Here is a 13,449-nt window from a genome sequence, read left to right as displayed (position 1 = left end):
TGGAGTTAAATTATAAGTGTTTTCTAGCACTGAAAGTTGCTTGTTTTTTTTTTTAATATATTTTATTTAGTTTTTACAGAGAGGAAAGGAGAGAGACAGAGAGTTAGAAACATCGATGAGAGAGAAACATCGATCAGCTGCCTCCTGCACACCTCCCACTGGGGATGTGCCCGCAACCCAGGTACATGCCCTTGACCGGAATCGAACCTGGGACCCTTCAGTCCGCAGGCTGACGCTCTATCCACTGAGCCAAACCGGTTTCGGCTGTTTCATAGTCTTTTAAAATAACTGATAAGAATTAGTTTTTCTTTTATCTCCCACCTCCTGCACACACCCACACTTTTTGTTACAGGTGTTTTGGTTTATCTTGTATTTTCTCTGCATTTCTACTTCCCCCCTCACTTATGTTTCCCCACAGACTGCATTCACAGATCTTATTTAAATAATTTCAGTTTTGTTCTCACTTGTGTAGAATCTATTTTCAGCAGAAAAATGTTCATAGAATTGTGGGGGGGGGGGGGCCGTATCTTAGGGCTAATTATTTAGGCATTAGTGTAAGTCACCATTCTATAAGTATTGTTCATCATTTTACTACAGACAAGACTGTTGTACACCAAATACTTTTACCTGTACATTTATGGGTGGATTTTGCTCAACCAAGGAATGAAAAGAGGCTTCTTTACCTCAGGGCTCTCCAGGAGTTAGACATTATCTTAACAAAAGCTATCAAAGACTTCCTTAATTAGTCCTCCTCTACCTCATTTCCAACTTCCTTAGTTCTTGCTGGTCATTAATAAAGAAATTAGATTATTATTAAAATAATAATATAACCTCTCCTGAGTGAAAATTATATAGACCTCTTACCCAAGTAGGGCCAGAATCTTTTTAAAATCCTGATTTTGGGGCCTCATCCTCCGGAAATTCTGTTTCTTTGTTACTAATGTTGTGGCCTCACCCCATAACAAAGAAACAGAATTTCTGGAGAATGAGGCCCAGAAATCATGATTTTAAAAAGATTCCCAGGTGATTCTAATGTGTAGCCAAGGTTGAGAACCACTGATCTAGCTCTATAACTTTAACCAAGTCATTAAACCTACAAGCTTCAGTTTTTGCAATAGAAATTTGAAAGATTGTATCATATCAGTTTTTTAAAGTTATATGTCTGACAGAAAACTAGTTTCATATAATAAAAAAATATTTTAAATCCAATATTTGATTTCATTCAACAATACCTATTATATTCCAGGAAAATAAGACAGGATAAATAGTCTTGCATGCAATATGAAGAGAAAAAAAAAAGCAGAAAACACAAAAGAGAGGAAAAGGGATGGAGAAAACACAGCAAGGTATAAATACTGGAAAACTAAAATGAGCAAAGAGAAAAAGTAGGTCAAGGCAATATTTGAAAAGATGACATTTGAAAAAATTGTGAGGACTAATTAGAGCTAGCAATCCAGAGATTCAAGAAACCTAGTGCATCCCAAGTAAAATATTTTTTATTCCAAATTAAATATTATACTATTATTGCTAAAAATCAGCAAGGAGAAAACTTTTTAAAGAAATCAGAAAAAAACCCAGATCATATGAAAAGGAATATGTTAGACAGCTGACTTCTGAATATATCAATGGAGTCATGATAACAGTGGAATGAAACCTTCAAAGTATTCAAAGAAAATGACTGCCTGTCTAAAAGTCTGTATCATGTGAACCATCTCTCAAGAGTGGAGTAAAAATAAAGACATTTATAGACCTAAGAGAGTCCATCACTAGCACAATCCATTAAAAGACAATCTAGCCCTAGCCGTTAGGCTCAGTGGACAGAGCGTCGGCCTGTGGACTGAAAGGCCCTAGGTTTGATTCCGGTCAAGGGCATGTACTTTGGATGCAGCCACATTCCTAGTACAGGGTGTGCAGCAGGCAGCTGATCGATGTTTCTCTCTCATCAATGTTTCTAATTCTCTATCCCTCTTCCTTCCTCTCTGTAAAAATCAATAAAATATATTTTTTTAAAAAAAGACAATCTAAAAGAGGCACTTCATGCAGAAGCAAAGTAATTCTAGATGTAAAATCTGAGATACAAGATAGAATAAAATGAACTAATATTAACCAACATTGATTGTATCAAATGGCAATAATAATGTCAATTATTGTTTTTAAGTAGACTTAAAATACAATACAGTAGCCAATGTCAAGAAGGGGATAAATGGAATTAAACTCCGAAAAGAATTTATATTACTAGGAGGAGGATCAAGGTTTAGGTTAATTCTAGATTTCAGTAATTTAAGTATATTTGATAAAATGTCTAGGGTAATCACTAAAAGAAACAGCACATGTAACTTTCTAACTGGCAAGGGGGAAAACAGAAGATACAAATCACTCATTCAATTGAGAATAACAGGCAAGAAGTAAGAGAAAAAACAATCCCAGATAGTCCTGGCTCATAATAGTTTTAAAATAATCGCAGGATAAATGGCTGCATTCATGAGGGGGGAGGGGGCGCGAAGGGGGGAGGGAAGAATATACTTGTCCTCATTCCTATACTGAGGATACCAGATAAGAAGAAATCAGTTCCTAGATACTGCATAGTTTAGAAGTTGTGATTTAGAGACAAATGGATAAATGAAGTTGCTAAAATGGCAAACATCAGTATTTGTCTTACAATTTATCCTGCCCCTTTGAAATCTGGAATGTGAATTCTCAATCCTACATCCATGAGTTGCATTCCCCTTGAACTGAGCCAGCTAAAAAGACAGCATCTGCATTCCACAGCTCTGATATATGTTTGGTAGCACCCCAGGATTTCTGCAATCCCCACATGTCTAGGCAAAAGTCATTTTAATTTTTTACTTCATTTCAGTATTTCTGAATGCTACTTACCATGTAAGATTGCATTTTCAGACTGCCTTGATCAGTACAGGATTTTCGGTTGTGCTGGCCCCTCTCCATACTAGATCCCCAGGCAGAACAGCTGCAAAACTTAATCTAGCTTTTGGTAATGAATTCATTCATCTGATTTGTATGCAACTCAGGCAGACCAACCTTAACTTTAAAGGAAAATGAACGCTGATCTTTTTAAGAGAGTGAATATGGAGCAGCCTGATCCCTGAGAGGCTCCAAGAGATTGAAGTTGTTCAAGTCTTACCCCAAGGCCTTATAAGGGCAAAGCCCACAATCAGGCAGTGATCTGACCATCCTGTCAATCAAGGAAGCTGCAGCAAACCTCCTTCATTCAGATGGATTAGCCAGAGGGACTTAGTTTAGGACGCTAAGAAAGAACACTACTAAGAATCTGCAGCTCTGCCCAGTCTCTGTATCTTTCTGAGCCTCAATTTACTCATCTGTGAATTAGGATGAGTTTGAGCATAATCATCTACAAACCTGGTTCTTAAATTTTAGGATGCATAGAAGTTGTTACCCAGAGAGCTTGTTAAACACCGACTGTTGGGCTCACCTCCAGAATTTCTGACGTGGCAGTTCTCACATGGAGCCCAGGATGCCGCGACCCTTTAATACAGTTCCTCATGTTGCGGTGACCCCCAACCATAACATTATTTTCGTTGCTACTTCATAACTGTAATTTTGCTACTGTTATGAATCGTAATGTAAATATCTGATATGCAGGATGTATTTTCAGGGGTCGCGACCCACAGATAGAGAACCGCTGAAACTAGTTCCCAGGTGATGCTGCTGCTGCTGGTATGGAGGCCACACTTTGGAAACACCGCCCTACACAACCTCTTTGCAGCTTTGTTCTTGTGCTCAGCAGTAGTGCAAAATTCAAATTATGGAAATGTTTATTTTAATGTTACGTTTACATGTAGAATGACTTTTACTAATGTTTATAAGTACATGTATTATCAAACCATATTAATGCTCTGCGGTTAAGAATCACTTGTAATTACTCTCTTTATTTGCCTTTAATAAAGTTAACAAAGAGCCTGGGTACACAGTTTATTTTTCTCAACAAGTGAACATTTAACATGCAAGGTCAACCCTTCTAGTATGCAGTAAAAGTGGCCATTTATGTGTTTCATATGCACCAGAAAGAAATGTTCAATTTCAAAAATGTACTTGCTTGACTAGTTCCTCACTCTAGAATGCATTTATTCCTTTGGATGAAGACTGAAGTTCTAGTAAAATACAAATGTCCCAGAATATAGGGGGGCAGGAAATTAAACTTTATTAGTCAATTACCTATTACGGCAAGTGATTTTATCAAATTATTCCACAAGCCCTAAATTTGATAGGAGGAGAAAGATGGAGGCATAAGTATGAATCACCAGGGAGAGTTGTGGCATCATCCTGGCAGCAAAAGGAGACGCTGGTTGGGAGGTTCAACACTGAAAAGTTCACCAACATCACCATTTCGCCTAGGCCTGGACTCTTCCATACATTTATCAAGGCCTCTCCCCAGTGTGCAAAGCCAGTCTTGCTCTTAAGTGCAAAATTGTGGAATCCAATGACCAAAGCTCCATAGGTTCAGATTTCTCTAATAAAGATAGTGTTCTCCAAACTCCTAATTCCTTGGTAGAAATGACTAGGTCAATGGTCTCTGCAAGACTAAAAATCCAGGATCCAGTCATTCTCTGTGACACAAGGAGGAGCTCAACATTACAGATCTCTATGTCTGTACTATAAATGAGAACGAACAGGATGAAGGTCAGTAGTTGTGTGTTCTCCCAAGTGTTTTTTATGACCTTGCTATTTATTTCTTTCTCTCTAACTGAAAAGCTTTAGAATATTTCAGAACTCTTAGAGCTTGGAATGTCTTAGGCTTCTGTATTCATTTGAAACCAAAATACACTCTAGATTATGAGCAAGGCACGTTCGTGAATGAAAAACAAGCAAAATGTAGGGCAGCAAAGTAGTTGGAATATGCATCAATCAGACAACCAAAACCATGAGTTCCCATAAAAATATCATCACAAATGCCAGCCTATGTATAGGTCACCACAAAGGTAGACTGCATGATCTTGCTGTGACATTGTATCCGCTTAGCATATCATTAAAGCAAGGTATATTTCCAAGGTAACAAAATGAGCAGACTTTTAATTTGATTTCAGTAAATATGGGTTAGAATCCCTGCTGCTATCTAACTGCTCTAAAATTAGATGCCAGCAACACAATCCTGAGAAGCAGCCTGCCTTTAACTCTGGGTTGCTGAGCTTTGGGCTGCTGAGGTAGAGGGACTCCTCCTGCTAGCTGCCATTTTGCTCTGTATGCAACTCTGGCACCACGATACGAAGCCCATGGGGACTGTAAATATCAATTATTGCCTCCAACTGTGCAAGGCCTTTGGAGATGGACTGCTGGGGTTTACACCCCGGCTTGCCACTTAAGGACTGTGACTTTGGGCAAAATACCTAACACTGGGTGCCTGCTTTGTCAACCATAAAATGAAATAACAACTGTATCTACCTAATAGTGCTATTATGAGGATTAAGTGATTAAAAGACTAATACATATGATGCACTTAGAATAGTGCCTTGCACAGAGCAAGTGCTAAATAAATATTAGCTATGAAAGTTTATCATTTCTGCTCTCTCTCTTTTCAAGTCTATCCATGTTAACAGACGTGTATATGGGCTCCCCTCAGGAATGAAAATCCTTGTTCAAAGAGAAACTTTCTCCTTAAAAAAATATTAATACTTAAGGGGATGGATACCTTCAGGACACACCAGAAAATGGAGCAAAATGGAGAAATGTCCAAAGACAGACTACACCCCAGAGCCAGAGCATGGTCCCGCCGGCTGCCCTGCTAACGTCTTCTTGAGTTCTATGGGTCAACCACATTACAAAATGTGGGTGGGGGCCTTAGCTGGCTTGGCTCATGGATAGGACCCCAGGTTCAATTCCAGTCAAGAGTACATGCCCAGATTTGTGGGCTCGATCCCCAGTAGGGGGCGTGCAGGAGGCAACCGATCAATGATTTTCTTTCATCATTGATGTTTCTCCCTCCCTTTCCTTTCCTCTCTGAAATCAATAAAAATATTTTTTTAAATGTGGGTGGAGGAGACTTTCTGCTCTCCCCTGGAGTCTCACCACCTTGTTCAACAGCAAAGGGGAGGACATTTCCACTGGGCACTCTGTGCTGCTAGCCTGTGAGTCATGTATTCAACTAGGTCTATTTTGTCCTTCAACATAGACCCTGAATACTTTTATTTCTGTTTAGGTTCAATGGCCAACAAATTTTTATAATTAGTGTTATTAATAAGAATAGTTACCTGCAATTTAGTACCTTCCATGTAGTTCTTGCAGCTTTTCTTCAATATGAACACTAACCCTGCAAGGTAGGCATGACGGTCACCATTTTAGAGTTTCGGAAACTCTCAGTGAGGTTAAGTAACTTTCCCAAGGCTGCAAACTATTAATTGACAGGTCTGGAATTTGATCACAAGTTCCACTATCTCCAAGGCCCATCCTCTCTCTTTAAAGGCTGTTGCCTTCTCCCTGGTGCAGAGCTGATACTCTAAAGGTCTCACCATTGACCTTAGGTATGTGGTTTGGGAGCGTCTTTGCCTGGTTGAAGAGTAGTCTATGACTCTCACAACTATTGGGGTATGTGTCTTTATTGTACATACCTCTAATTGAAGCCCAAACTCCCTCAGTCTTGCACTGGAGAGAAAGCTCCTTCTATCCGCTACTGAGTGTAGAAGCTGGCAATTACTAAAGCAGGCGTTTCGAGTAAGCCAGATCCAAGTTCAAATCCTAGCTCTGCCACCTATCCGTTTCTGTCTCTGATCAAAGCTCGTTAGCTCTCTAATCAAAGCTACTTAGTCTAAGCTTTCAGTTTTGAAAATGAGGATACTGGTACCTTGTAGGTATCATGGTGAGGATTACATGAGATCTATGCTAAGTGCCTAGCACAGTGCCCAGCACAAAGTGATGTCCATTAACCGACAACAGTAACCACACCCCTAGCCAGGGGGAGAGGAGTAAACATGCTGGTGACATGGTACTTTCTGAGATGTGGGAGATTTGCCACTCCCTACTTCCCCCTCTCCCCACCAACTGCTCGCCTCTCCCAGTTGCTACCATTTGTCCTGAAACTTCAGCCCAGTTCAGGAAGGCTAACAAATCTTCATGAAGAATAAGAAATACAAGAGGGAAAATACTACTCTAAGGTTTTTTTCTATTTTTGATACTCACTCATTCACCATACATTTATTGATCAGAGATACTCATTTGATGGGATTTATATACAGATAAGCTATCATTTTATATACAAGGTGTTCCCAAAAAATGTATACACACTTGGAATAAATATTAATTCCAATGGGCTAAATCTGAAAAGAAACATCAATTGTGCTATCAGCTATTAAAGTATGTATACATTTTTTGGAACACCCTGTATACATATACATATACATATACATATACATATACATATACATATACGTGTGTGTATATGTATGTTATATGTGAATATATACCATTTACATGTTTGTGTTTATGTGAGCATGTATACACACACACACATATACACATGCATACATGCAATGCACTGAATTTAAAAACATTTGTAAATCTCTGTCTCATTACCTATTCTTTGGAACCTAGATCAGCTTGCATTTCAGGGAAACTTCCCTCTCTGTGAGTTAATATTAAAACAACTGGGCCCTCCGTTTTGGATTGTCTCTTTATTATCTCCTCAGGCTGCACTTGGTTTTAAGGTCACACAATCTTGTTGAATCAGCTCAATTTGCTCATTCAAAGTCTTCTCATCTTTTCCACTGATGCGAGTTTAAGTGAGAGCAATTCAGACCTTGTAAGCTGGTGATGTCCTCAGGTCCTCTGGGCCCTACATCACTGCTGAACTCCTCGGCCTACCCCACCCTCCCAGCTTTTATGGGAATGTTAATAATCAGCCCCTTGATGTTATCTGTCTATTTGCAATTCTCCTGAGTCAGTATCGATCTCAGAATGGCAGGGGCTCAGGCATTAAAATTCAGGCCCCATACAGTCCAGCTACTGGTATAACTAATGCCCATTAACCTCACCTGAAATCATGCAGTTTAGGAAAGTCAGAGAGGAAGCTTCAGTTCCTTCAGAGAGAGTTAGCTGAGGTCTCCAGGGCAGCTCCCACATTATCCCAGGAAGCCTACAGTAAAATCAAAGACGATGCAAAGGCCACAGAATTTATTTTTACTAGAATTATCTCCTGAGCTACAAGGAACTATAATAGGGAAATAGCAGGGTCTTGTATATTTTACAAGAAAAATATTCTACTCACAATAATTGATCTGTTCAAGCTCTCTGTCTACCTTCTTTGTCTCTGTTTCCTCAAAATACTCCAGCTCTTGAACACACATGTAATTTTTTTGTGTGTGTATGTTTATGTATTTGAGAAAAATCTTTAAAGAGAAAAATACTATAATAATCCCACAACATATTAACTGCTACAAAAATAGTATTGACTATTGAAAATATTGTGCCTTCTTTGCTTTGGATTTTTTATTTTGTGAAATTAAAATACATTTTGATGGAATTTTCTCTGACTGTCCTCTCCCAAACCAGAGACATCCATTAGCATGTGTATACTTCTAGTCCATTTTTACACTTTGACATGCATATATATGTCCATTAAAAATACAGTATAGTATGTATCTTTTTTAAAACTTGCATAAGTAGTATTGTGTTGTATCAATCTGCAAGTTGCTATTTCTATTCAACATTATGTTTGGTGATGTATATATGTGGATATATACAGATCTAGCTGATTTTTCTTAATTTCCTAAGGTCACAAAATAAATCAGTACAGAAGAAATAAAAACCTGCCCATTTCACCACCCAACTGTAGAAGAGGTTAGAGGCTCCAAACCATAATCAGCATATTGCAGTGCCCTTGAAAAATATGATCAAATTAATATTTATCAAATTGTAATAATAACTGAGAGTATTCATCATGCCTTACACTGAGCTAGACAAATTAAAGTCACGAAGGAGTATCTACTATTACTAAATTCACAAATGAGTTGGGAATGCAAATTTAACCTTCAAAATAATTAGAAGATAGTGGAGTAGATTCTTAAGGGTATTGTCTTGAAGGACAAAACTGATTCACTGCTCGGAAAGATCACCATGGACAGTTGTAGTCAAAGAGGTCTTCCCCAAAGAGGTAGGTTGGGAAAAGTTCAAATACCATAAGAGACTAGGAAGGTATTATGGATTAGAAACATTAAGAATGAAGGTTTATAGGTTGGAATAAGTGTAGAGTGCATAACCCTGAGTAGTGGGGAGAAAAGCTATTAGAGGAAGGATGGGGTCAACATGTAGAGAAATTTGAGAGCCAGCCAACAGAGCTTATGCATTTAAGAGTCACTAGTGTGGAGCATGTTAAGGATACCCATGCAGGATTGGTTCTAAGTGCATCATCTGCAGCGCCTGAAATGTTCCAGACTCTCTCACAACCCTGCACCTTTGAACACAGTATTCCCTCAGCCAGAAATGCTATTTCTGATTCTGCTTTCTTTCTCTTCAGCTTTCATCTCAGCAGCACACACATGAAGCCTTCCTTGAGACATTCCCCCTGTCCAGCATTAGGGTCCTCTTCTCCTATACTCCTACAATATCTTGGGTTTCTTTGTAGCATAGAATTTGTCAAACTGGGATGTAGTTATGTTTAGTTGCCTTTCCCATTAAATTACAAACTCATCAAAAAAGACTTTGACATATTTATCTTTTTGATACAGAATATAGCACAATGCCCATCTCATAGATGCACTTGTGTTTGAATGAATTAATTAATGCCTTAATTAATTATTAATCAATAAACTATGAATACTCACATAATTTTATATTTTAAAAATATTTATATGTGAATATTACCAATTTAGGCTAAAAACATCATTATTTTGATGTCTTTTAGCTGTTAAAATACTTCCCATGAGAAACAACAAATTACATTGGGCAACCACATAAAAAAAAACTGTCAATAATGCATGAAATTAGTGATATCAATTATGAAAGGTAAGTCAAAGTTCTGTTTGTTCTATAACTGTACAAAATGCAAAGCCTTTTTATCTATAGAAAAGGAAAACTATGAGCATGTCATCAATTACGCAATCTCCAAATGAACGTATTGTTGAAAAAGAAAAATAATGCATTTGAAATTCCCTGTAAAAAGTGGACAGGAAATACAAACACAAAAATAACAAGCAAATAAACTAGTGAAATCATCAGAGTGTAGCAAGGGCATGAAGAAAGAAGAAACCAACAGAGAAAATCCCAGGGTGGGCGAGCTATTAGGGGTGTGGTCAGATATCCATCTGGGAGGAGGATGTGTAGCACCGGCACAGGCCCTGGGGAAGAATATTCCAGACAGGGGCAGTGCCCTCTGCAAGTGCCCCAAGGTGGGTAAAGCATACGAATGCTCAAGAAACCACAAGATCATGTGTCACTGGAAGATGGGACTGAGGGAGGGAGTGGCGTGGCAAGAAATCACAGCGGTGAGCAGAGCCAGAGCAGGCAGAGCTGGCAGGCCTTACTGAAGGGTCATGCGTTTTTCTAGGAAAACTAGATGCCATTAAAGAGTTTAAACATCAATAGCATGATCAATATATTGAACATGTCCTATGTGCCAGACATGGGCAAAGGGAGGAAGTCAAGATCTAAGGCAGACTGCCTGGGTTCAAATCCTGGGTCTGGTACTTGCAAGACATGTGACCTTGGGTGAGTCACTTACCTCCCAGACCCATCATAAGGTTGTGTGAGAACTGAATTAGTGAAGTGCTGAGAGCAGGACCTGACACCCAGTGAGTGCTCCATACATCCTTTAATTAAACTCTTGTATATATTAGAGTTTTCCAACACACTTAAATCCTAAGTCCTTCTCCTTACTTAAAAAGCCCTAGTGATCTGACTACATCGCTAACTAACCTCATTTCCCATGACTCTTCCCTTTGTCATTGGCCCCCCAGCCATTCTCTCAAAACACCACGCCTGTTCAGGGTTTACTTCGTCATTCTGTGGTTTGTTCCCATTGCTCATTTGTGTCTCCTCCAACGCCCCCTTGTCAGAGAGGCCTTCCCAGTGCCCTTTCTACAGGTGCCTCTTCCGTCACTCATCCACTCACCGTGGTTCATCTGGCTTCGGTCACAGCTCAAGACCTGACGCTATGTTTCTATGTTGAGTTGTTTATTGTCTGTGTCCTCCATTGAGGCAGAGACTTTATTTTTGCACTGATATTCCTCACTACCCAGAAAAAAGAATAGTTGAATGAGTAGATGAATAAACAATGCTTGGTCTCATTTAATACTCACAACTCCATAAGTATCCTCTCCTTACACACGTGAGAAAACAAGGGCCTAGCAAGGAAAAGGAGGAAAGCCATCTGGCCAAGATTGGCCGTGTCCCCTCCCGTGGTCTTAGTCACAGCAGCAGCCCAGTCTGTGCTTGACTCCGTATCCCTGCTCCCAGCAGACAACTGAATGAAGCTACACCTGTGCCCAGCCCAGCACTTGGCACCCCCTGGCAGGGAAAGGAAGAGCCCCTGGTACCTCTGCCACCTCGCACCCAGCCCAGAGTGGTGTCCATATCAGAGGGCCACTGCTCTGTCACATCAGTGCCTGCTTTCTTTCCTCTTGATTTTTTCTGGGTGAACTCACAGATGCAGGCCACATCAGCATGAAGAACTTGTGAATAGACACTCTTCTTTGATGTCTTTCCCCAGCTGCCTACATCCATCAAAAAAAGGCTACCTCATTCTGCCAGAAACCTCTTGGTGGTTCCTGACCTTCTGTGGTTTGATCTTTTCTCAGGCTGGCTTTGCAATTCCCTCAAGCCTGGCTTTCCTTTCAGTGCCTGGAATACTGATTTATTTTGAAAAAGCACTATCAACTGTGTCTTTTCTGCTCCATAAGTTAATCAATAACTCAGCCCAACCCAGCAGTGGATCAAATAATATTCCCCTTCTGCTCACCCAGCCCCTCACCTCTGTCTTGCCCCTAGGTTATGAGCACATCAGGTTCCAAAGTCTGGGAGGGACCAGGCATATCAGGAAGCAGAAATGCAAGAGCAGATCAGTCTGGCTGCAGAAAGTAGGGTCAGCCTCTTTTAAAAGGAAATATTGAAAGAAAAAGTCACGCTGCTTCCTCTCCCCCCATTTCCATGGGACCCAGAATATCCTGCAAGGAGATGTGCTAGCTAGACACTTCCCACCCCAGCTGAAGGAACTATTTCAGGCTCCATCTCCCACTTACTTTTCTAAGGCTGTAATCTGTGGGCTCCCCACACGTTTCATTGCATTGGTTTCAAAACCTAGGATTTCTCTCTCTGCCCACCCACTTCAGGTTCATGACTGAGCAGCCACTTAATATTTTGAGGTATTAATTTAAGCAGATTTCCTCCCTGTGCTTTCCCTTTTTCTTCCTTCATCAAAGCAGGTAGCCAGCTCTTTGATTCATTGCCTTCGGGCAGCTACCTGGCAGCAGCATGCAAAACAGGAAGCCTGCTAGATTTTCTGGTTTGTGTTTCCTTAACTTTAAACCCACTGAGGAGGAAAGGGTGTGACAGAAGAAACAGAGAGACTTGGAGAAGTGGCTCTTGCGGGAGGGGATTTCCCTGGCCTGGGGAAGGAGACAGAGCAGTGGGACAACTCCCTGATTTTGCGCAGCAGTGGTGCCCTGAGACACAAAGAGATAGTTCCATGGGCACCCAAGGGTACAGGACCCTCAGCACAGAGGGTCCTGGTTTCCTCAAACCTGCTGATGCCCCAGGTGATGTGGAAACAGAGACCCGCCAGCTGTCAGGAGACCCTGCGTGTTTGGAGAGTGAAGATGCTGGCAGTGAGCACGGTAGACTTAAAATCAGAGAGCCTTCTTTTTGGCAGGCATTATGCAAGCCCTCCCCCACCTCAGGCTTCAGTCAGACCCATGAGAAAGGAGCTCTGAGGACAGAGATGGAATGTGACACCAAGGGAACAGTAGTGGGCACTACATCAAGTTGATCTTCAGAAAACAGTGATGTTTCTTCTGCAGTGGGGTTTATTGGGATGAAAGTCATACATAGCTTTAGACCAGTGGTTCTCAACCTTGGCTGCACATTAGAATCACCTGGGAATCTTTTTAACCTTTTGCGGTCTTTGTCTGCTCTCAGGCACCGCAGCAAGGAACCGTACGAATCTTAACTCTATTCATTCATGTATCAGTTCATAATTTCTCTGAAAGCTCTTAAGTGTCTAAGCGACCTTGTCACGAACCAAAACATTGCCCTGACAAATCGGAGACATCGAAACTCAATATAAACAAACGCGGTCGTTCCACACTCGCCATGCAAAACACCGTGGCGAGTCAGTCGCCTTTTGAGAGTGAAGAAATCGACAAGCTTCGGAGATACTTCGCAGAATTTCGAATAAAGCTTTACAAATTATGTTTAACTGTAATTAGGCATTCTCGCTTGTTAAGATATTTCAAAATAATACTCCAAAATGGCAAAAAGCAATTATTGAAA

Source organism: Myotis davidii, unplaced genomic scaffold (genome assembly GCF_000327345.1).
Source record: "Myotis davidii unplaced genomic scaffold, ASM32734v1 scaffold812, whole genome shotgun sequence".
NCBI classification, from domain to species: Eukaryota; Metazoa; Chordata; class Mammalia; order Chiroptera; family Vespertilionidae; genus Myotis; species Myotis davidii.
The sequence above is the reverse complement of the archived record's forward strand: the minus strand, read 5'-3'. Positions refer to the sequence as shown.